General features: G+C 38.3%; 1 protein-coding gene across 1 annotated transcript in view; it reads left to right on the top strand.

Moving 5' to 3' along the window:
• Nucleotides 1-18235: 18235 nt before the first annotated feature.
• The window catches only part of Tbc1d5 (TBC1 domain family member 5), a 545741-nt gene continuing 537425 nt past the window's right edge, over nucleotides 18236-26551 (top strand). Inside the window, exon 1 of the mRNA XM_074043845.1 lies at nucleotides 18236-18410. The gene's annotated coding sequence lies outside the window, so the exon portion shown is untranslated. The remainder of the gene's footprint in view (nucleotides 18411-26551) is intronic.

A 26551-nucleotide genomic window follows, 5' to 3' on the forward strand; every position in this document is an offset into this window, starting at 1 on the left:
TAGGTTTTTTGATAGGGAGAAGAAACCAGAAGTTTCTTTTTGGGATCTTGAATGATGATTTGTGACAAAATATCATCCGGAAGAAAGGGTTGAAGCCAGGATCTGGAGGACAACTGACCTACTTCACAATTTTGCTTGGGGCCAGCAGGGAACTTTTCACAGAGCTAAGGTGTGTATCTCTCAAGTCTCTACCTTTCCAGAAAGTAAATAATGTATTGAACCTAATAATTTTACTGAAACTTCAACTACCCGTAATCCATTCCTTGCAATGAAAACAGAAAGCACAGCTTCTTCACCTTCTGCCCATTAAGTGAGATTAGCTTACCTTTCCACCAGGTTAAACAAAATAGCATCTCGATGGTCCTCTTAGGACTAACCAAATAAGAAAATAGTGCTCTAATCAATGTTACTGCTAGGCTTAATAGTTTTCTGATATTTGGTCTAAATTTTATTGCTGTCAGTTGAGTATCTCTTTTTAAGCAATTTATTTGCCTTCCAATTATGTACATATGTTTCATGTAATATAGTTCATTGTGGTAGAAGAGTAAGGGGACACTGAGAGTGACATTGGTTATTTAGTTTTTCTTGTTATTACAACCAATGGCTTCTTTATGATCATTTTGTTAAACTAGGCATTTATTAGGTTTTTTATTTTGTTTTCAGTGAAGTCAGTGCTGTTGGCCTCTTGGCCCCATGTTCAGAATTTTCCTGTCATCTGATGAGAAAGTTGATAACAGTGTCTTTTCATCAAGGTGCTTTTAAGGTAATTTTAATGTTTTTGTTTAACATGGCTCAAAGAGCAACCCAAAAAAAAAAATCAAGATACAGATGCTGATTAAAACACATGGCTGTCTGCTTCCCTGCACGTTGGCCCACTGCCTAGAAGACTCGTGCATCAGCAGGTGGATAGGATTGTGACTGACACACCTGACGTGAGAATGGACTATAATGAAAGCCAGGCTACACTCCAGTGAAAATCAGGATCTTCATGCCTTTGACTAAATCACTTCAGATCAAGCCTCCATTATTACAGAACTAACTAGTGGTTTCAAAATTAAAATCAGGAAGGACTTCAATGTATTATGCTGTTTCCACACAGTCTTAGACTTGGGGGATGATTTTGTGAAGATGGAGGTGGAAGGACAGCACTTTGAAAGACTGAAAAAAAAATGGCTTCAATTCTTTACCTCTCCCATGCCATATCACTCTTGTAGTGGCTCTGGAGTGGCCAGGTAACTTGGTGGGGGCAATGAGACATTATCAAATGTGGTAGAAGCAGAAACTTGAAAAGTGCTTTCTGGTCTCCATTTGGACTCTTGCACTTTTGCCACCACCATAAGAAAATATGTGAGCTAGGTTACGGTAGCTGAGAGACACATGCCCAGTCACCCTTATCACCTTGCTGGATCCACTGGATCAGAGAAACTATGCCTTCAAACCAAACTAACGACTAGGGTGTGGCTCAAGAGGTGCAGGCCCTGCCTAGCTAGCGAGAGGCCCTGAGTTCAAATCCAAGTACCACCAAAATCAAGCTAAATTGTTTATCTACAGACTAATGAGCTAAAAAAATGCCGATTACTTCAAGCCCCTGAGATTTGAGGTGGCACCACTGAGCATTATCACGGGAATTAACAATTCATAAAGCCACTATTCAATTCAGCAAATATTTACTAAGTATCAAGTAAGATCTGGGATGATGCAAGGCTGAATAAGGCATGATAGTCCTTGCCCTCAAGGTGCTTATAAACTAATAAAAGAGATAGATTTGTAAATATGTAACATCAGTGAGAAACAGTGCTCAATGCAAGCACAAATATGGTATAGCAACATTACTCAGTTTCAACAGTTAAAAAGAATGCTTACAGCCAGGTGTGGTGGCTTATGCCTGTAATCCTGGGTACTCTGGAGGCAAAGATCAGGAGGATTGTGGTTCGTGGCCAATCTGGGCAGAAAGTTAGGGAGATCCCATCTCAACCAATAGTTGTGCATGATGGCATGTGCCTGTCATCCCAGTCTTGCTGCAAACATAAACAGAAGAATGGTGGTCCAGGCTGGTACTATGTAAAAAGGCAAGACCCTATCTGACAAACTACTAAAGAAAAAAGAACTGGGGCATGGTTCAAGTGGGGGTGTACTTGCCTAGTAAGTGTGGGGCCCTGAGGTCAACCCTGAGTACCACCACACACACACAAAAAAAGACCGATACTTACATTGTGAAAGTTTATTGTATCACAAGTGGATACACACATATACGTGTGTGAGTTGCCTGCACAATATGAGACATAGTCAGGAATTCCCACTCAAACTATCAGAGCAAGTGGTTGTTTACTGCTCTGATGCCTAAGATTCATAATGTTCACACCTATCTGCCAATTTGGGAGAAGATTCCTTGACATTTTAAGTCCCAATCAGAAAGTCATTTGTGTTTCAATGGGAAAGAAATAAAATACTGTTTGCCTACCAGGGTTTGTGCAAAACAGTAAATAACAAACAGTAAGAGCATTAGAGGCAGCTGGCTAGACAGTAGAGGAGGAGCCAATTTGAAAAATGAGCTTTGTCTGATACCTTGCTACCAAAGCATGGTCCATGGACCAGGCTATAGGAAACTCATTAAGAATGCTGATTTCCACCCCACCCAACACGTTGAGTCAGAATCTTCCTTATAACAAGGATCCCAGGTAATTCTCATCCACACTGCAGTTTGAGATGAAACTTTGAGAAGTGCTGGTCTAGTCTACATGCCCTCAACATTTGCTTATCCAAGTCCTTAAGTAGAAGCAAGTGAAAGCCTCAGTCTTTTGTGGGGTGCATTTGAATATATAATCAGGAGAAAGTTGCAATTACTAAAAACAAAATAAAGCTAATAACATTTAAAAATTGCTACAACATAAAAAAAAAAATCAGAGAGGCCATTTCAAGCAGTGCTTCCCAAATTGTGGGTTGATACCTGAGGTAGGATTGTGCAATTTAAATCTTTGTTTCTCAACACTGGCCACACCTTAGAAATTCTAGGTTTGCTTTTATAATGCCCAGGTCCTTTCCCAAATCAATTAAATCAGAATCTTTGTTGATGGTAAGGGGCAGGGAATGATGGGTAAATCTACATATTGTTTTAAAGTTTCCTAAGTGATTTTTTTGGGGGGACTGCTGATTTAGAGAGTCAAGACTAGCAATTCTTTTCATAAATAAAGTAGAATAGAAAGGAGTGAAATGGAAATGAGTAAAATAGAAAATATCAGAATGTAACACAGGTAGTCAGGATATTATTTCGAAGAACTCTTGTTTCATATATATGTATGTAAGTATTGTATAATTGGTTATATTATAAAGAATATTTCTAACTATTGGTTTGAAAATTTTCAAACTATTGTTCTAAAGTGAACATTGAACAAGCACATAGTCAGAGATGGAGAAATAATCACAAATGAAGGTCTAGATTTAAAATAAAAGTTACATCCTAGCACAAATCCAAGGAAGATAAGAATAGAACACAAAAATTTTTCAGTAGAACTTAAATAGACAGAAATCTAAGGAATTTGTCATGTGTTAGCTACAACTATGATCATTCTTGTTTGTTCTATGTTATCATGCTCAAGGTAAAGAAGGAGGAAAATACATACCATGAGCTTCCAATAGTGAAGGATTAATCATCTTCAATTTGTAATGTGCATGAAATCCTGAAGTAGAGAAACTTTCTAGATATTTTTAAAGAAAACTGAAATATGTGGGCATCATAGACAACATGTAGGGATCATTACCCCCCTAACAGTGGTTCTCAACCTTGGGGCCCCATTGTAAAGAGACTTCCTTTGATGAAAGTACACATATTCAGCTATATACAGAATTTTTCAGGAAAATAAAAAACCTTCCAAAGGCATTTCCAGACCACTTCTTCATAGTGCTGATCTCCAAATTAAAAGCCCCCAAAAGAATGTGGCTTTAAGAAACTTATTTCCTTGTGGGTGTGCTACATGTTATTCAAGAATCCATTAATTGGTAACAATGTGATATGCAGAGTTTCCATCTCACAGAATTAATAAAGCAGGGAACAAATTTAGTAAATGAAGACTTGCAGTAATCAAAGGTAAGGTCCCAGTAGCCCAGTTCTAAGGTTCTGCTAGTGGTGCAATACATACCACCTGCCTGTGCTAAAAAGAGCTTTTTGTTCTTCCTTTCTGTCCTCTTATGCTCTGTTTTAATCTTTTCTTTCAAAAAAATTGTGGCAAAATACATGTAAAATTTACCATCTTTACTTTTTTGAAGTCTACACTTTTCTAGTGTTAAGTGCATTCATATTGTGCAACTAATCTCCAGAACTTTTGCATCTTTAAAAAACAAAACTGCACTCATTAAATAAGAACTCCTTATTTTCTCTTTCCCACATTGCCTGGCAACTGTCATTCTCCTATTTGTCTGTCTGTGTCTATGAACTTGAAGTATTATTTCGTGTATGATTACCTTATTTTACTTAGCATAGCGTCCTCAAGTTTTATCTCTATTGTATCCTATGACAAAATTTCTTTATTTCTTAAGACTAAATATTAGTATATTTTGTGAATACACTTGCCTGTTTACTTATCGATATGGACACTTTCAGTTGTTGTGAATAATGCAGCAGTTTTAACATTTTTGAAGCCTTTTACAAAGACATTCACCTAGGAAGCACCCAGTAGAAATAATGTAGGTGTCTACAGTAACCCCAAAATTAAAGAATGCACTTTCTATCAGCCTTCGTCAAGGATGAAAGAAAGAGCAAGCCTCAGATTTTAAGTTGCAGCACAAGGACTGAGTGGTGGAATTCAAGAGCTGTTTGAAAAATAAATCACTTTTTTCTGATTATTAAAATAATGCGTATTCACTATAAGTCATTTGGAAACTAAAAAAGAGTAATGCCAAAATTGTCCCTAACCCATCAACCAAGAGGTACCCACTGCAAAGATTTTGGTAGTTTTCTCTTAGTTTTTTCTGCTGTATTATATAAACTTACGTAAATATATAAATATTATTCAGTATATAAATATATAGAGAGAAATAGTGCATTGTAATACTCATTTCATTTCATAGCTATAACTAATTAATCATTTCTCTACTGTTTAATGTTTATTTCCAATGCTTTACCTATTGTAATCCTCTGATAAACATCTTTCTACAAAAACTTCATCTACATTGTCAATTACTTCTTTTGGACAGATAACCAGAAGTAGAATTATTCTGTCCAAAGTGTGAATTTATGTAACTCTCTTAATATTTATTGCCAAGTTACTGAGCCTGTATTTTAATATAACTACTAATTTATTAGCATCTTATTTGTGATTTTGATGTTATTACATAAGTAATAAGATTTTTAGGTTTGGCATCAAAGTTATGTTAGTTTCATAAAATCATTTGGATAATTTTCCATATATACAACATTTCTATCCAGGTATAAATGTAAAAATGATAAAATAAAATAATTTTTTAAATGTCCATCAAATTTGCTCTTATATCCCTTTTTTAATAAGACTAATATTTCTTTATATTTCATCTCTCTTTTCAAATAAGTAGCTCATGAATTTATCAATTCTCCTATATTCTGTAATTCTTCTACTTGTTCTATTAATCTGTTCATTCCTTATTTGCATCTTGTCTAGTTTCTGTGGTTATTTTCCTTTTGTTTTTCTGTGGGGCTTTTTTTGGTAATAAACTACAGTGCTTCTACACAAAAATGCACAAGTGTATATGTAAAGTTCAAATGACAATAATTAGATTCAACTAATTCCATTTACCTCTTATAAGAAGAAAAAAATAGTTAAAGATTTTTTGGCAGTACTGGGGTTTGAATTCAGGGGTTTGCCCTTGCTAAACGGGTGCTCTACTGTTTGAGTCACACCTCCAGCTCAGGAAACAATGGTTAATAGAGCATTATTCTAAAGACACTTGAAAAGGCACCACTCCTATTTTTAGAGTACAAAATCTGATGTTATATTTATAAATCAGCCTTCATAATTACATTATTCAAACTATCAAAACTCTTTCACCCCACTTAACAACCTTAGTCCAAAGGAAGATTCATTGGCTAGACTGAACAGAATTCCTGTTATTTGCAACCAAAAAAATTTCTTTCACTCATTACAATGCATTATAGGAGAATTTCCAATTTGTCCTCCACAATACCAGCTTATTTTTGCAGTATCAGTTTTGTTTTTATTCCTATCTATGTAGGTTTTAATTTAGCTTTCATATTTGGGGTTTTCTTACATTCTTTTTCTCATTTCAGTTTCTTTTCATAGCTATCTTATGTCAGTCTTGTCATTTCTATTCTCTTCATAATGAAGTCACAACCTTGGGCATATTCTGGTGACTTCAAGCAGATATATTATAAAGGTTTTATGTGTTTCTTAGAGACAGTGCTTTTCCACAGCCATAGTCTTCCTTTTAATATTAACATGTGGTGTTTCTGTTTCCATATGCTATAGTATGTTTTCATAGACAATCCCCCAAATTGAATTTTTTTCTGTCTGTTCCTTTTGAAATTTGGAGAGCATTATTGTTTGAGCCCAGAGTTTGCCAATAAACAGAATGAATTGTCATTGACTATTCTCAGCTCTAAACCTGAAGGTGAAGTTGATTTGCAAAGTCTCTCTAGTACAGTACATATTAACCAGGGAGGGAACCATTACCAAAAGGAGAATTACAAAATGTGGGTAAGTAGCTTAGGTTGTGTAGTAGGTCAGTAGGCAGAATAATGTCCCTCTTACTCCTTCAGAGATGGCCATTCCTTAATTCTTGGAATTTGAGAATGTTACTTTAAATAACATGAGGCTATATGCTTTGAGATAGAGATTATCTGGAATGATCCAGTTGGGTTCAATCTAGTCACAAATCCTTAGAAGTAAAGATAACCTTTCCACATTTCTAAGCTATGGTCAAAAAGACCTGTGAGCCTACAAGAAGGGTCAGAGGAATGTTACATGAGATGACTCAAATTGCTGTTGCTGGCTTTGAAGGAGGAGGAAGGTGACCATGAGCCAAGGAATGTGGGTGGCCTCTAAACACTGGGAAGAACGTTTACCTGTCAACTAGAAAGAAAATGAAGACTTTGGTTCTACAACCTTAAGGAACTGAATTCTGCCAACAATTCAAATGATCAGGAAGCAGATGATCCCTTGAGCCTCTTGAAAGGAGCACAGCTGCTTATACCTTGATTTTAGTCTGGTAAAATCTGCATCAAACTTTGACCTTCTTAATGAGAAGATAATGGCTTGTGTTGACTGAGTGGTTAAAATTATGGTAATTTGTTATGGCATAGAAAATGAATACAAATTGCTTAGTGATAGGTTGTGGCAGATTTTATTTTCTAAAGATGGCTCAATATTTTCTTTGACATTTTTCCTTTTAAAAAGGGGATCTGCCCCTAACCTCAAATGTGGGTGTGCTAAACTCACTTTTAACCAATGGAATTCAGCAGAAGTGACACTGCATGATTTTCAAGCAAGGCCAGAAAAGTCCATGAAGCTTTCATCTTGTTCTCTAGAACACTCATACTCAGAGACCTGGGCTCCCAGATTACTTTAAGACTACCTTTCTGTATTGGAGCAAAGCCACATGGATAAGCCCCGTGTAGATGCATGGATGGGAAGTCCCAGTCTTAGTGTCCTCCTCACCTATATGGAAGATATGTGGCTAGGTTCAGATGATTTCAGCCCCCAGCCTCTTGGTGGGCTGTCCCCAGCCTCTTGGTGAGGCCAAGATGGAGTAAACAAACAAGTCCTCTTTAGGGTGTCCTAATTCCTGGCCCACAGAATATGTAAGCACAACAAAATTATTATTGTTCTATGTCACCAAGGTTGGGGGGGTGTTGCTACCCACATTAATAACTGAACACAGAGGAACTACCTGAATTAAGTCCCAAAGGGCTGGTGAAGTCAACTGTCTCACACAAGAAAGAAAACCACTTTCCTTCCAAAACCAATAGTGCCACCATTAAGAAATATTGCTCTGAGACATTAGTATATATCTACTTGAGGATTGTGGTGTAGGTTGGTGGTCAAGTGTATGCTTAGCATGTGTGAGGCTTTGGATGACAAAAAACAAATCTACATAGCTTTAGATCTACATCTACATATAGATATATCTGCATATAGATATCTATATCTACATATATAGATATACAGATACATATAACTATGAATCTATGTAACTATAGATATAATACCTGTCTAATGTTGCATTTTTATCCTACTATCAACATTGATTTCTTGGGCTGGGAGTGTGACTCACTAGTAGAGTAGAGGTAGAGTGGTAGAAGATCTAGCACGTACAAGGTCCCAGGTTTGATCCCCAGCACTGCAATAATAATAATAATAATAATAATAATACAGAAGCAAAATCTATTCAGCCAGCAAGTAGTCTTCCTCATTCCCTTTCTGTCTGTGTCCCATTTTTAGCACTTATCATCAGGTAACTAAAACCCTCAAGATTTAACTCATCTCTGTTCACTCACCCACAGTGAGTGGTGGTAGTTGCTTCTGAATGCACAAAGAGATAGATTTTAATAAGGTTAGTGGGGGAAAGAGAAGGTGAATAATAAAACTTTGGCTCTTGTCGGCTCGGTTGGTATTTGTTTTTTGTTAGAAAAGTGCCTGCACACTGGAGTTACAGACAATGAGGTTGTGCTGAAATTTTCCTGGGTTTTCAACATCATCTGTTGTACTGTTTCAAAGGGAGGAACTTGTAGAAGGTGGTTTAAGAACATGTTGTCCATCCATCATCATCAATAAAACAGTTAAAATTCTACCTAGTCTTTAGCATGGTTTCTTCTCTCATCTTATATCCACAGTACTGTATGCCTGTTTTCCCCCTTTTCTGTGTCATTGTGGGCATTTTAATAGGAAATCATAAGGTGGCCTATTAGGCTTCTCTAGACATGAACCTGAATTGCAGACATGTTTTTAAGGCTCTTGCTGGAGGACTATACCTTCAGTGTTTTAACATAAGATATGAAAGTGAAATGAGAAAATAATCTGATAGATGGAATTCAGCTCTACTCCAGTTTTTCAGGGATGCATCTGTTCATGTCTTAAGGCATACATAAATGAATTGATAATTTGATATCAGGGGGAGTTGGCTACATATGTGACACTTATTATGACACCACAGAATTTGGAAGGAATAGCATTATATTCGAAGGAATAGCATTATGTTCTTTCAGTCTTTTTGATAGAATAGTGTTTCAACTTCTAGTGTCTCAGTGTGAAAATAATTAAATTAAAATTAATTAATTAATTAACACATAGTATCTAATGCCCTTCAACTAGCCAAATTAGATGGCAAGCTGTGAATTATTTCGTATTAATCCATTTTAACTGTACAGGTGCACAATTATTAAGTTGGAAACAGATAATCATAATAGGATTTGATGAGTTAAAAAGTAAACAGGAAAAAAATGTCAGTATGCCAGGTTCATAAGGCTCATTTATGGGGAAATGGATCCCAAAAAAGAACCATCAAGTAAGGAACACTACCGAAATTTGAAACAAAAACAGAGAAATAAAATATGGGCATTGTCTACAATAGATTAAGAGAATAAGTAAACATGTTATATTTTATTTGTATTGCAGCCTTTTTGAATGAAAGAAAATTACTTTATCCAGTCACCTATTAAAAACTCACTGTATTATGTTGCATATTACTTGAGGCTTTGTCCACAAGATAAAATTACCAAAGTAATTTTTCTAACTGAGCTCATAACTCTTTCACCATCCTCATCCTTGAATATGCTTGATTCCCATTACTGTTTATGGTTAGGACTTCTGTCTTTACAGTATATGGGCACAGAGGCTATGTTACATTTGCCATGGGAACCATAATTTTTAAGGCCCTTGTGCTTGTAAAATCTTTACCTTTACTATTTACTATAAAGTAGATTTTGTATTTTATAGAGGATTACATATGAAAGTAGCACAATGCTGCACCAATGCATGGTCTGAGTTATTTCCAAGATGCCATGGCTTCTTTTTTTAAAGCAGCAGTCAGGAAGTTCTTTGTAACCTTACAGGCAACTTGACCAACTCTATTGTTGGCTATCTATACTTGCTTGCCCTTGATCATTGTTTCCCATTCTTCAATCTCTCCTTTATTGAAGTTATAATAATAATAATAATAATAATAATAATAATAATTACTATTATTGCTGGTACTGGGGTTTGAACTCAGGGCCTCATGCTTGCTAGGCAGATGGTCTACCATTTGAGGCATGCCTCCAGCCCTTTTTATCTTTAGTTATTTTTTGTATAGGGTCTTGTGTTTTTGTTCTGGCTTGGTCTTGAAACTTGATCCTCCTGATCTCTGCCTCCTGATCGCTTGACCATGTCCACTGTCATGGAACTTCACATTGCCTCCCACTAAAGTAAACAACATATTTCCTCATCACATTGATATTGGATTTGGTGGAGTGACTTGTTTAAGGCAAATAGAATGTGGGCAGCAGTTATACTGTACAAGTTTTGAGCTGAGATCTTAAAAGATATAGACTGTTTTTATTTGGTCCTATTACTTCCCTTATCTGCCATGAGCAGAATATGAACATGCCATATGTAGTTGCTAGTCTAGCATTAAAGAGTGCATGTGGAACAGATCTGAACCCAGCCTCAAGTATGGAGTCAGCCTAGCTCAAGAGAGAACATATGAACTACAGCCAACTTATAATTCCTGAGGAAGAAAAACAAATGTTTGCTTTTGCAAGTTGATATTGGGTTGTTTGTTATGCAGCATTGTTGCAACAATAGCTAATCAATATCTTTCCCATTGTTGGTTCCCATGCATTTGTCTTCCTTTGTGTATGCTTGGTGTTTTTGGCTGGCTACTTAAATGGATGGAATCAACTGGAACATGCCAACAACCAGTTGAGACATTTTTGTTGTAAATTTTCCAGGGTATCAGAGAGATGTTACATACTTTCAATGTTCATATATCAATCACCTTTTTAAAAGGATTTCTTTTTTTTTTGGTGACACTGGGGTTTGAACTCAGGGCCTCATGCTTGCTAAGCAGGTGCTCTTACCATTTGAACCACTCTGCCAGTCCTAAAAAGGATTTGGGCATTCAGCTTCACCAAATTGGCTGGTGATTTGAGGGTTCAACTGTTTCTGTTAATAACTTATGATTTGTCTATTCAAATTGAAAGAACTCTGATGATAGAATTTCTTCCTCTTCTAACACATTTGAAGACATTAATACATTTGAATTAAGCATCTGGTCATTGTCCTGAATTAGTATGTAAATTTACCAAGTTTCATCACTCCAGTGCACCACATAGTCATATCTTATTTACACACATTCATATGTATGGCAGAAAGACTTGAGGATAGCCCTCAATTGTCCCTGACTCTTGGTACACATGCCCTGTGTAATATTCTCCTCATAATTGTGACTTGACTCTAACAAAGAATTTGTTGCAATGGTGAACGAAATGTCACCACTGTGATTATATTACATAATACATAATGTTTGTCTTGCTAGGAATATAATCTCTCTCTCTCTCTCTCTCTCTTTCTCTTGCTCTCTCTCAAACTAACTTCTATGTCATGAGGCATACATGGCAAGAACCACGGGCAGTCTCCAGTTAATAGCCAGTAATACACTGGAGCCCTCAGTTCTAAAACTGACAAGGAACTGAATTCTGCCAGCAACCATGCAACCCTGGAAACAGATGTGTCCCAGTCAAGACTTGAGATAGGTGCAGCTTTGGCTAACAACGTTACTGCAAACACATGGAGACATCCCAAAGCAGTTAAGCCATGTGCAGAGTCTTGACTTGCAGAGACTGAATTTATAAATGTATGTTGTTTTAAATTGGAGAATAGGAGGGTGGAACAGGTCTTATGTATGTGGGGGTTGGTACCAGTGGGAGTGGAGAGGAGGTAGGGAAAGGACGTGGGAGGGTGAATATAGTGCAAATACTATGTTGACATGTATGTATATGGAAAAATGATACCTTTTGAAATTACTTGAAGAATGGGGGGTGAGGTGGAATAAAGAAGAATGATGGAGGGGGTGAATTCAAGTATGATATATTTAGTATATTGTAAGAACTTTTGTAAATGCCACAATGTATTCCCACCCAGCATAACAACAAAAATTTAAAAAAGTATGTAGTTTTAAGTAGCTAAATTTTTGGTAATATGTTACATTGCACTAGATAAATAATATACTGTTTTGACCATGTAGCAAGTTCATGACTTTCATGATACATATTTATTCATTTCAAACACTTATTGAATACTTACAAATGCAAGGCACTTTTTAAAACAGTGACTAGTCAGAAATGAATAAGATATATTGCTTGCCCTTGAGGAACTCATGGTCTAGGGAACAACACAACTTTAAGCAGCTACTCAAAGCACAATGGGACAAACACTTTAACAGAGACATGAATGAAGTGGGTTAAGCCATGTTGCTTATTTATGCTTTTCTTGGCACAACATTTTAAGCCCATCCCTGGAAAAAATGTAGGACTTTCGTATGGCCTGAAGATACTATAAAGTCACTGTTGAAATGTGTTTATTAATGAACCATCTGTACCTACCTGACCAAGAAAAATTTATTCAATGGAAATAGCTGCTATTATGGAGAACAAAATCTTCAAAAAAATGACTTTACATACTTAATTGTGATCATGACTTCCATGAAACAAGTGCTGGTAATCTTCCTTCGTAAAAGTTCTTTCTCTTTATAGGATAAAGGATTGAGATATGGTGCTTTCAGAACAAAAGTTAAGATATTACTTTTACCACCAGTTAGGCATATTAGTGAGCATTTCATATAAGATGTTTAGGCAAAAACATCTTTGGCTTTTTGATGTCCAAAGTAAAGTCCAGAATTTGCTATTTTGTGTGAGTGGAAATGTTGAATCTTAATCATTATTGGTATGTTTACAATAATTTGTTCTTTCTGCAAACTACCTTTTTTGATCCAGATTCCAAGACCACAGTAAATATCTATTTTTTAGTTCAATGGTTATTATGTGCTATATACATCCCAGGAGATCATCTCATTTAATGCTCACAACAACTTAATGCTTTAGGAGCAATTATTATCCCTGTCCCACAGTCAGAATTGAAGTCACAAAGATTAAATGACTTAATCGACTTGCTTCAGGTTATACCATCAACAAGTAAAGGGGCCTGGAGGCGTAGCTCAATGGTAGAGTGCTTGCCTACCATATATAAGGCTCTGAATTCAATCCCCAGCACCAAAAAACCAAACCAAAACCAAACCAAAACAAAAGCATAAGGATGTAAAAATAGATCTTGCAGTATCAAGGCATTTGACATTTTTCAAGTATGTATAAATGTTGACATCATTTCCTCTAAGGAAAAATAGGTTTATCTATTTATGTTTTAAAATTTGATCTAGATGGTTTTTCATGAGATTCTCCATTTAGCAGCTGAGTTAACAGAATGTCATACTTTTTGTATTGTATTAGGTAGGGTGTAGAGTATGTGGCTTTAAAAAAAAAAGATAAAAATTCAGTGGCTTAAGTAAGGCACACTGTTTATTTCTCTCTAATTAAAGAGGGTGTGGGGTAATCAAGGTTGGGTAAATAGTTTTCTACAAAGCACCTCAGAGACCTAGCTTCCTTCTCTCTGGTTGTTCTGCCAGGCTATGTGCACTGGGAACTGGGTTACTACCATCTCTGTTTCAGGTGGCAGGAATAGAGAGGAGAGGCAGTACAGGGCAAACAAATTTCTTTTAAGTAAGTAATGTAGAAAATGAACACATTGCTCCCTCTTACATTACATGGATGAAACAAAGTCACATGTCCACACCCAGCCACAAGGGGGAATGGGAAATGTAGCCTCCAGATGGATGGCTATGTTCCCAGCTAAAACTCAATTCCAATGGAAGAAGAGAAAAATAGATTTGGAAGGGAGGAGGAGCCAGCAGTCTATCACACATAGGTATGCAGACACTACATACAAATCAATTTCTGATTTTAGCTTTTAATTTTTTACAGGCATTCTAAAGAATAATGTCATTTTCGTTTTCTATGAGTAGGGTGAGAGTTAAAATGACTTTAGGGCCAAACTCTAATATTAATGATTAGGTGAGTACTACTAACAGCTACTCTTTAATTGCAAGATTAGTACATGGTTACTTGCTTTATATTAGGTGAGAGTATTTTGAAATTATGTATGAGAAGGGTGGACTGGGTAACTAACAGAAGGAATGTAGTGAAAGTGTATTGTTTTGTTAAACATCTCTTTCACTCTTTGCCAAATAGCATGACCTTCTTTTGGAAACTGTCTCCTATTCTTTGAGGTTGCTGATGGAGCTGGGTGCACCTTGCAAGTGCCTGCTATGTGCATCAAACTTCTCAGATTCCATACCACGCTATAGATTCCACTGGATGATTCCACCCTGGGAGCCCCAGGAATGTGATAGCTTCCCGTGTCTTGTCAGCTAAAGGTAGCACAGTTCCCTCTTGCTGTTGCTAATCTCTGGGCAACATCCCCATTGCTTCTTTGACACTTAGTTATTCCATCACCTGTGTATCTCATCCCCTGTATTGAATTCCCTGTGTTGTAAATAAAATGGTTTATATTCTTTGGTTAGATCTTGACTGATAAAATGACCTACCTTTTTTGGGTTGACACGCTCAAAGATTGACTAGTTTCCTTTTAATAACAATTCTCAATTCTCTTAGAAAGAGAAACTGACCGACTGGTTTGTTTCACGTTCTTGATGAGGGATTAGAATGGGGAGAAAGGAGAGGTGATTGAGGGTGGTTGATAATTCTTATTGTGAACTGGACAAACATCTCCCAAAGTATTCTGGTATAAGAACATAGAATGGGGAGCAGGGTATCTAAATGTTCATGTTACCCTACAGTACGTTGAGCATTTTTATTAGCCTCACAATCTTTATTATAATCTCAATCCCATTTATAGCCAAAACAACTCAATCTTTCCTAATTTCTTAACAGTGAAAGTTTTTACCTTATTGTTATTCTCTCTACCTGGGGTTAGCTGCACTTTAATGGATGGCTAAGACCCCAAAGAACAAGACAATTTAGATTTTTTTTTTTTTGGTGGTACTGGGGTTTGAACTCAGGACCTCACACTTGCTAGGCAGGTGCTCTATCACTTGAGGCACTCTGCAAGCCCCCAACTTCTTGATATTACTCATAACAGTGACCGGAAGCAATAGTATGAGAATGGGGCCGAGGAAGTCCTAGAATGGGGGTGTGTTTCAGTTCAGGTCCTCAGAGAAGCAAGAAAATCAAGATGGGATTGGAGTCACAGAAGTTTTATTGAGAGAAGAGCAATAAAGGATAAATGGAAGGAAGAAGTATGGGCGAAGGGGGATAGGGAGAGTCATACCACAGTGTAGATCTGTAACTTGGGAAAGCTAAAGGGAAAGATGCAAGATTTATTAAGATTAGCCTTAGACTGGTGCAGTTCTAAGAAAATTTTGATGAAGATCTGAGTGGGTTATTTCCATGGATGCCCCAAAGGATAGCAAAGGAGATGATTCTTGATGTCAGTCCCTCCCTCCCCCATAGCCCATGCTTACCACAACACTGTCACTTCCTACTGGACAATGCCATAGTACAGGATGTGCATCTTTTTTATAGTCTAGGCCATTATGGTAATTTCAGGATCTGATAATGGACAGTTTATCTGGGCAAGGTGAATGGCACAGTTAAAAAAAAAAATTTCTCCTGGGATGTGGATGGTGGCCTTGCCAAAGTAGGCCAGGCTGAGAGTCCATACAGGCAGAGGCCTAGGAGAAAGCCAGTCATTGCCAAAGGCTGTCCCTTCAGCTTCCTTTCCCTAGGGATTTGCATTTTTTGTGCTTCACTTTGTCCCATGCCCCAAGATAAAGAATGCACATAAGATGTCAAAGCAGAGAATCAACTAGCACACAAGTAGCTGCAAAATCAAATGCCATAATGGTTATTTTTCTAAGAAAGCTGATGTTGGTTTAATTTTTCCTTAAACATATGAATTGTGTTATAAGTAGCATAACTTGAAATGAATTTTTATGCAATGCTTATATTTTATGGAGTTATTAATCATCAGCTTTATTACTTTAGTTTCTTTTCCCAAGATTAGATTGTAGGCCCCTCTTTGCCTTGTCATGGTGTTCTATATTGACTGGGGTATAACAGTTCCTTCAGGTTGTTTGGTAGGAAGTAAAACAGTGAGAAGCCAGAGAAAAGGTGGGTTCCTAGTACTACTGTTGTGACCACTGCAGCTGCATTCTGTGATGCCACATGGCCTCCCAGTCTGGGAATCACCAGGATAGAGGTAAGGGCAGATGAGTGGGTTGGTTTCCCAAACCTCCTTATTTTTTGCCGGACAATAAACCCCTCAGGTAATCTAGGTGCTGGGTGACTCTTCCTTGCATTGTGGAAGAACCTGGTTAATCCTTAGTAGTTCATGAAAAGAGATAAGGATCTGTGGTGAGTAATGTTTTTCAGGCTGGAAAAGAAAGCCCCTATGTACATTGTAGGATATCAGTTGTTTACCTTCATGATTATGTGGCTCAATGCCAGCCAGCAGTAGCTTGCTTTGCTGTCCAACATCAAGAGAACCCTGAGTATCACTAGCCCAGGAAAAGATAAAAATTCAAAGTTTCTACTGAATGTGAATAACTTTCACACCACCAAAAATTAAGTCGGGGTTGTTTGCACTGTTTCTTCATCATATACACATCCCAACATTAGGATTTTTGATGCTAGTCCTGTTTCTTGACAAGCATTTCGGTATGCAACAGTCTAACACTAATGATGACTAGTCTAGCCAGAACTCCATTTAGGAAGCTTTTACATTTCTTTTTTAATTTAAAAAAATTTTAAAACTTTTTGGTGGTACTGGGGTTTGCACTGAGGGTCCTGCAGGCATACTTAAACCACACTCCAGCCCTTTCATGCTTTAGTTATTTTTCAGATAGGATCTCCTACTATGTGTCTTTTGCAGTTAGGATTACAGACATGAGGCACCACATCTGGCTTGGCTTATTGGTTGAGATGGGGGCCTCACATTTTGTTGGGCCAGCCTTTGGCTGATTCTTCAGGTCTCTTATCTCCCAAGTAGCTGGGATTACTGAGATTACAGGCCTGTGCCAACTGCCTGGCCTTTTACATTTTACTAGGCCTGATTAATTTAGCCAGAGGCATGACTTAACCTATTCAACTGGTTCAGCTTATGCAACTGAAAGAAAGGCATCAGAAAGAGTGAATCCATGGATGAAAGTGGAGCCTTGGTCCACTTACAAAGACCTTCTACACAGGCACCTTCCTTTGAAGCTAGCTAAGTTTTAGAAATCTGAACTTTCTTTGCCTTGGTTTCCTTATTTGGGACTCAACAGAATCAATTTGCTTTGGAACTCTTTGTAAAGATAGGCTAATAAAAGATGATAAACTTTTTTACTAGGTGAAGCATATAGCACACTAATTAACATTAACATTCAAAGGCTTTCATATTGAGGAAGTAAACACCAGCATTCCTCCTTCTTAGGTTAAAGGGAATTTAAAATCACGATTAAGCGGATGTGCGGTAGGGATACGGCAACATGAACGTGTGGACATGACTTGCCTTCTGACAGTTGTCAGATCGTTAGGGAGATACAGAAAGTTTAGCATTGTGGGCTTGTAAAGAATAACTTGTCTATCTCTATAGGTTACATTACACAGTAAGTCTGCAGGAAGTGCTTGTGAGTACTGCAAAATAGAGTGAGCGAGGTCCACTCATAGAAAAGTGTTGAATGTATATGGCCATTTCCATCCTAGAAGGGTATGTCCCACGTTCACAGCGGGCTCCCAAGAACTGACCAGTCTCCTTCCTCGCAGTCCTACCCTGGGAAGGTCATGGCGGGTATGGTTCTCTGATTAAGACCCAGTAGCAAGCTTCCAGCTGCTGGGGAGGCCACAGCGAAAGCTGAGGGCAAAAGCCTCGCTGCGCATGCGCCCGGGCAGCCGGCAGACTACGCAGAACCCGGTCCACAGCTCCCTCCCAACTCCTGGGCCCCAGAGGGCCACCGGTCCCACCCAGCACGAGCTCACAGCGCGCCCGCGGGAAGTCTCCAGCCCCGGGCACGCGCCTGCGCACGAGTTCCCCGGGCCCGGGCGGGCTGCGGGGTTAGAGAGGTGGAGCGCGGGGCGGGCGCGCGGCAGGAGGCGGCCGTCGTTACGGCGCGAGCGTGGTCACGTGGTCGCTGGTCACCGCCGCCAACCCCCCCACCCCTCCCGCCCTGTTCTCTTTCAGGTCGGGCCGGGCCCGGCCGGTTCCGCGAGCGCCTGACAGACTGAGGGAGAGAGAGTGAAAAGAGAGGAAAGGGGAAAAAAAAAAAAAAAAAAGGGGAGGAGAGGAGGATGATTCAGGGAATTCAGGGACTAGGAGCTGGGGAGCTCTTCTGCGCCACAGGTAAAACAAAATAATGATAATCGTAAAAAAGCTCCAGCCCTGCGAGTGCAGCCCCACACGCCGTCCTCCCGCTCCGCCTGAGGGCAGCTCGTGCCTCTCCTCCCGGGAAGGCCTGAGGTGGCCGCGGCCGGGCCGCCGCCCCGCCCCGCCCCCGTCGGAGCGCCGTCGGGGACGGCGCGGGTTGGGGGCGGGGACCGGGGGGCTCGCACAGCTCTGGGGCAAGGTGGGGGGGCTGAGGGTGGCCGGGGTCTCGGCTGCCAGGCCCGCGGCAGCCATTGGGCAGAGTTGGTGGAGGAGCCCGCGCCACTTCCTACTTGGTCAGCTTCCCGTGCATTTCGGCTGAGCTCGGGGCTGCACGCTGGCTTCCTTCCCGGGCCGGAAGCGAAACCGTGCGAAGATGCAGCCTTTTGCTTCGCTGGGCCTGCCCTTGACTGTGAGCGTCTTCAGCTGTCAGCGTGCAGCTGCGAAGGAAACTTTGCACACAGGGTGAAACGATGTATTGCCTCCTCTACTTTTCGTGGACACACACAAGCCTTCCAAAACAAGGTTCTGTTCTACAAGTGGGTTAATGCTATAGCTTTTTTTTTTTTTTTTTGGTGGTTTGAACTCAGGGTCTTGAGCTTGCTGGGCAAGGGCTCTAACTCTTGAGCAACACCCCCAGCCCTCCTACTAGTTATTAAATATTTTCAAGAAGGTGAATCCTTGTTTAAAGTTTACATCTTTTAGATTCCACCCCCCCCCTTTCTGTATAATGACTTTTTGGAGTTTAATTTGTGAACTCTGAATTGCATTAAATCCTGAAAGTTTAACATGCAGGATGCTCACATTTGGACTGGATTCCCCTAAAATTTCAGTCACTCTTTTGTATTCTTAGTACATTCAAAATATAGTCCCAGTAAAACTATACGTTTAGTATTGTGCTACTGCAAAAATAAAAGCAGGCGGTAAATGTAGGCATTGCTGAACAATAAGCATTTGAATGCTTTTGATATTAGTGACAAGGAAGTTTACTTATGGGTTGTTTCTCTTCCGGCTTTTCTGATTCCATCTCTTGGTGATTTTCACATCAGCGCTCTGAATTTGAATGTAACTAAAACTATCTGCAGCTGTGTCCTATAGTGCAGCGCTCAATCTTGATAGAGTCCGTAGGAATCACTTGGGACGATTGTTTAAAAACATACCAATTCAGTAGTAAATGCACCTTGATTATTCTGCATTTCTAAGGTGCAGCTGGACAAGACACTGTCCTGCAGTACCAGGGATGTAGATAACTTCTGTGCGAAGAAATAAAAGTTTCTGTAAGTGAACATGTTCCTTTTAGCAGTCCAGCCTGGCTGGAGAGGTGGATTGGTAGAAGGGTCAAGTGACAGTGTACTGAGAAAGCTTGCGTAGGGAACTACCTTATGGAGAGGGAGCCAAGTGTAGATGCCAGGGAAGGGAATAGGAGTGTAAATACCTTGTCTATGTGCTGTGTGGTGCCTTACATCCACTGATCTGTGATTTTCTTTTTTCCTGTAGCAGTTTGGTGTACTTCTGGTTCAAAGGCTTGCTCAGCTGTTAAGCAGTTGAGTTTTATCAACATAGTGTGTCTCTGAATGTAGTGCTGAGATGAAAGTTTGTTGTCGAGGCAGAAAAATTCAGTGTCTGCTTTCTCTCCCAAATGCAGCCGCAGTTGCTGAGTGCATTCCCAAGTCTTTGAAGCAAATTTTTAAACAATTGAGAGTTACACTTACTGTGGGTTTCCTACCTGGATTCATATTTTTTCTAATGTAATTTTTATAATGTAAATTAAAGAGTATAAAGCATCACATATAACTCAATTTTTACAAAATGTACTTAACTTTTTTAATGTGCTGGGGATCGAACTCAGGGCCTCGTGTGTGCTAAGTAATGAACTTTTTAAGAACTTTATGGAAGTATGAAAACAACTAGCTTCAGTCCCATACATTTTATAGTTGTCATTTTAGTCATTATTTTGTTTCTTCTGTTATTAAATTATATGTACAACAGTACTTTTGAAGCAATTCTTTTAATCCTCACAACAACTATTAAGTCACATGTCTGGAGTTTCTACAACTTACGGAGAGCTGAAATTCTGACTGGCTAACTTTAGAGTCTTTGCTATTAACAATCTTTCTATAGCTGCTTTTTAAATTATTATTTAAAAAGTGAATTAATGATCTTCTCCAGTTCATTTTTCTTAGCGTTGTTGAGAACTAGGAGTTTTACTTTCATTTTATTTTTTAGTTAAAAATTTTTTGTTGGCATGGGGTTTTGAACTCACAGCTTTGTGCTTGCTAGGTAGGCACTCTACCAAATTTCTTTGATCTCTGGAGATAAAGATAAAGGATGTAGTTTATAATTTTGTATGTACTTATATTCATCATAGTGCCTTTATTTTTGACTAGACAGCTCAGAATAGGGGTTGGCGTGATACTCCTTAAATACTCATTAATTTGATAAAACATCTACAGATAATATTCAGTCACTGTTCAATGCTGCTTGTGAGTTCCGTGACTGACTCCATAAAAATGTTGAGTAGTTGAAGATTTATCAGATTTCTTAACTCAGTTGCCTAAAAAATGTAGCTGTTGGATTACTATTTTGAAACAAAATAGTCTTAAAAGATTTGAATAGGTGTTAACAGATGTTTCATAAATTTTTGTTAAGACAAGAATGCTTGCTTTACTACTTTGCTGGTTATGAAGCCTACATTTAGAAGAATGATTGATGTTTAAAAATGAGTTGGGTTTAATTTTGTGTGATAACTTAGGGCAGAGTAGCTGTGGTAAACAGTCTTACCGTGGATGCATTTATTAGGTCCAATAATCACAGAATGATAGTTTAGCTTGTCTTTAGGAAAAAATGGTTTTTCTGTTACAAAAAGTAATGCCTGTTGTGAAAATTTCATAAAAACAAATAAACAATTATAGTAATGACGTTTCTGTTAATGATGGACTACAGCTATGATGGTGGTCCCATAAGATTATAATGGAGGTGAAAAACTATCCACTAGTAATGTGGTACCTGCTGTAGTGCAAAACAGTACTTAAATGTTTGTGGTGATGCTGCAAACCTGTTGCACTGCTAGTTATATAATACATAGCACCTACATTATGTGAAGTTCAAAATACTTGGTGATAGTGCTTGCGTATATATTTAGTATACTTTTTGTTACTATTTTAGAGTGAACGATTTACATAAAAAAGTTTAGTGTAAAATAATATGCTTTGTTACTTCCGCAGAAGCTTCATATATCTGTGTTTGGCATTTCTCTCTCTCTCTCTCTCTCTCTCTCTCTTTCTCTGAATGATGCAAGGGATTAAACCCAGGGCCTTGCACATGCTTGGCAAGTGCTCTGCCACTGAGTTACACCCCCAGACCCAAATGTGTCATGATATATCAAGAGACCACATTGAGTGATTTACCTATAGTGTATTTATGATGTTTGCACAATACAGTTGTTTAATGGCACATTTTTCAGAATATACCTAGCACTGTTGTTAGCTGTACATGATTGTACCTGGTACCTGCACTGTTGAATTCCTTAAAATTCTCCTCAGAGCTATCTTGCCTTGGGAGATGCTGGAACACAAATGATGGTTTTGTACTTCAAGTTTAAAGCCTTGGTTAGCAAGAGTGTTTCATCTCCTAGAGTTACTAAGATTTTTGTTCTTAAGTTTAAGATAAAAAGTTGAACCAAAAGTAATTGGACCCCCATTTTTAAATAGAGAATAATTAAATGAATAAGAGGTAAACGCCTACTTGATATGACCACCTAGTGTTACATGAACTGGCAGGGAACAGCCCCCACCTTCTGATGGAGTTGGGGTGATACAATGCTTCAAGAAGGCAAAGCCCAAGGTTCTGATTGCAGGAATGTACTTTCTGTTTGCAGGTAACCAGTGGGGATTAGAATAGGGTTTCCCAGGACAAGGTATCTTTGAAGGTGTTCCAGAAATTCCAGAGAAGCTACTAACCTTACACCTCTTGTGGGATGAGATAGATGCCCCTGAATCCCTGGTGAAGCAGGTGATGCAACTCTTTCTCTTTGTCTACTCATTAAAGTAGGCTGCTTTTACTTGCATGAGATATGAGAGTCTTCTGATAAGAATGCTTATTTTGATAGGTAGATGTGAATGGCTCAGTGAAACTTGGGAAAAGTTGTGTCTCCACCCACCTTTATTTCTCTAAATAATGTGGGGATTAGTTTTAATCTGAATGCTGTTAATTTTAATCTCTCTGTCTTGTGGGGTGTGTGTGTATACACATGTATAAACCTTAAAACAAAATAAATCCCAAAATAGACTTAAACAGATAAGAGCAACAAAAAAGTATTTCATTTAATATCTTACTCATGTCATTACTCTTCTATATACATTTTAGCGACTGTATATTATTTCATTTTATGTAGTCCTAAAAGTAGTTCTCTATTTTTGGACACCTGCATTTCTTTCCTGCTTTCTGGACAAGTAATACTACAATGAATATTATTGTAGCTAATATTCCTTTGTACTTATGCAGTAGAGAAAATTGAGTGGGATTCTGGGCCAAAATATGTGCCTGTGTTTAACAGTTTTGGTAGACTTGGCCAACTCTACCAAAGTTTATATCGGTTTATCCTTTGCTGCACAGATCAAATCATAGTGGTACTCTTATTTATTTTATATGATGGATTTTCAGTTGATTTTTCCAAGGTAGATAAAATCATACCATCTGGAACCAGCCATTTTTGTGTAAGGGATTTTTTTCATGATTAATTTTCAGTTACGGAAGCTGTGCTGAAATGATTTTCTTAATTTCGTTGACTTGAAATACAGTGTTTTGATATGGTACCATTGTGATGTGATCTGTGCAGCTCTCCAAAGTGTTGTAAAATATCTGGAATACCACTCCAATAAATGATCTCTCAGGATCCTTCAAGCATAGTTTTGTGGTTCTACATTTAGGTCAAAAGACTCCTGTTAGTATACACAGCTCTCTGGTACTATTAAGTTATTAAAGTGCCTTGTAGCTTCCTTTATAGTTGTGGTCATCTAGCTCCACCCTCCTAGCAATTACTCTGAGGTTTTACACTTTTTATCTTTTTGAAGCTTGAAGGTCTTTTTTCTATGTGGTCGGGCAGAAATTAAAAGAAAAAAAAAATGGTCATACCAGAGAATTCAGATTGTGCAAGTTAGTGTAGCCTATTCACAATATCAAGTCTCACGATTTTCCTTTTCTGGTCAGGTGAAATAATTTTCTAATCTCTATTGTGAGTTTTCTTTTTAAGTCATGTCCCAGCTGTAGGCTATAGTTCTCTAGGCCAAATTCTGAAATTGTTAAAACCAAGTGTAATGAAGCCATTGGGAAGTGATAAATAGACCTGGATGCAGTGAAGGTAGGAATTAGGAAGTGCCTGGCCCATTTCTAATTTGATTAGCCTTCTGAATTCCTTTCTTTTCGTCCTATTACTGATTTTCTGGCTCCTTCCTTATTCCCAGATACACCTTATTTCCTTTCTTTCAGAGAATAATTCTCTACCTTCTTTTTTCTTGGATTGAGAGTACTGATGTTTTCCACTGGTCTGGGTAGTGGGTCTGATCACCCTAATCACTTCCTTCATGTCACAAAACAACCTGCAAAATGCTCTGTAAGTAGAAGTTATCCTACCTTGCATAGGGTGTGGCAAACTTGGCTTTTCTCATAACATAGAAGCATAAAGAAATGAGAAAGATATCTCATAATGACAAATTATCAGGACTGTAACTGAGCGGTTAAGGATTATAAAGGAGATAGTTAGTGAGGGATTAGTGTTAGAAAGAGTAAAGTCTTCTAAAGAACTGTTATTTTACATCTCCAACCCTGGTTTCTTTCCTGAGGCCTGTGTGTCTGATTGCCTACTATAGAACTTGACTTTGGATGGCCCACAGGAAACTCTTATTCTGAGTATGTGCAACTGAATTTACTATCTTCTCTTTTAAAACCTATTTCCTAGCTGGCCACTGGTGGCTCATGCCTGTATTCCTAGCTACTCAGCAGGGAGACATCAGGAGGATCAAGATTTGAAGCCAGCCCAGGCAAATAGTTCTTGAGACCTTATCTGGAAAAAACCTATGACAAAATAGAGCTGGCAGAGTGGTTCAAGTGGTAACAGTGCCTGCCTAGCAAGCATGAGTACCTGAATTCAAACCCTAATCCTGCCAAAACAAAAACAAAACAAAAAACCTACTTCCCCTCCAGAGGATTAAGAAATTTTTTAAAAAGAATTATAGCGGATGACAGTATCATCATTTCCCGTTGTGCAAGCCAGAAACCTGGCAGACACATTTTTCTCCCTTGTCCCACATGCTCATGTCACACTGTGAATTCTACTTCTTGAATCCACTGGCTTTTCATCCCCCTACTTTTTCTTTGGCTTGAGTCCCCAAGATCTCTTACCTGTGTCTCCATTAAAGTCCTTTGACTGGTACCCCTGTAGCCAGGTGATTTCTCTTTAAGCTTTTACCTGATTCTCTTACTCTGTAGCTAAAATGCCAATATTCTTTGTTGTCTTTTTTTTTTTTTTCAGTCATGTTACCCTCTTCTGCCTCCCTTCAACTATGTGATTTAGTTCCAAAATACTGATTTTCTTCAACTTTTGTAGCTGTGTGTGTTTTTGCTTATTACCTTGGGACCTGAATATTCTTCCGATCTCTTTTATCTTACTGACTTTTGTGAAATATCAGTTTAAGCTGACCCTCAGGAAGCTCCTTATACCACCAAATCTGTGTTGTGCCCTTCCTGTTTAGCCACATGTCCTATACTGCTCTGTAATACTTATAATGCATTATTATCTTTCTTATTCACTGGTCAGTGTCTTGCTTTTGACAGCTTTGTTGCCAGGGCCATGTGCATCATCTTTACTCTCATACTTCTGGTACTGTGTCTATTAAAAGTAGACATCCCACCAAGTACTGTTCAAGTGCTGAAAATATAACAGTAAATAAGAGGTCGTTCTTATCATTAACTGCTGTGTGATAAACTTAATAGCTTAATAATAGCTTAATATTTACTCATGATCCATAATTTGCACAGGACTCAGTGGGGGAAGATGGTCTGTTTCACCCAGTGTTGACTTAGTGAGGGTAGGAGTATCTGTATACGAGATAGCTCAATTCACGTGGCTAGTTGCTGTCTAGGAGCTGAGGTAGGGCTGTTGGCCAGAGCACTTAGATGAGGCCTTTCCTTGTAGCCTGATTATGACTAATGACTTCTGAGAGAGAATGCTCCAAGAATGAACATTTTTAGAGGCAGAAAGAAACAGCTGGTTCTTTTGAGAGAGAAGGCTTGGAACCCATATATTATTTCTGCTCTATTTTATTGGTCAAGAAGATAAAAACTCAGCCCAGATTCAAGGGGAGGAGAATAAACTATCTCTTGAGGGAGAAAGTGGCAAAGAATTTGTAGCTGTATTCAGTGAACTACACTGACCTAACAAACAAAAAATAAAACTACAAAAATTGTTGGATGAATTAATTCCTATTTATATTTAATCTTCTCAAGAATTATGACAGTATATTGTTAAAAAAAATCAAACAAAGTTAACTTTCCCCTTTTTTAAAATTACTATTTTTTGTTTTTTTGGCACTTCTGGGGTTTGAACTTTGGGCGTTGAGGCAGGCACTCTTCACTTAAGCCACGCCCCCAGGTCTTTTTGATTTGGCTATTTTTGAGATAGGTCTCCCACTTTTTTTTTTTTTTTTCCTCTGGCTAGCCTGGACCACAATCCTTGTATTTTTGTGTCCCTTGTAAACTGAGATTACAGGCATGTGCCACCAAACTCAACTTTTATTGATTGATATAGGGGCTTAACATTTTTGCCCCAGCCAGCCTCAAACCATGATTCTCCTGATGTCTGCCTCCTAGTAGCTAGGATTACACACTTGAGTCACCATATCCAGCTATTCTCATTCTTTGAAGCAGTTTTACTTAATGTTCTCTTTTTTAGCTATTACTCATATGGTTTCTTAATTTTTAAATTTTGTGCATCAAATTCAGTTTAAATCAGTTTTATGTTCTTTTCAAACATTTCACCTTTCATAAATTCTCATGAACTGATATTACTCAGATTTGTAGAATTGGAGATTATTGTATCAAAGAGAATGTATAACTTAGATTTT

The sequence above is a fragment of the Castor canadensis genome, chromosome 10, assembly GCF_047511655.1.
Source record: "Castor canadensis chromosome 10, mCasCan1.hap1v2, whole genome shotgun sequence".
NCBI lineage: Eukaryota > Metazoa > Chordata > Mammalia > Rodentia > Castoridae > Castor > Castor canadensis.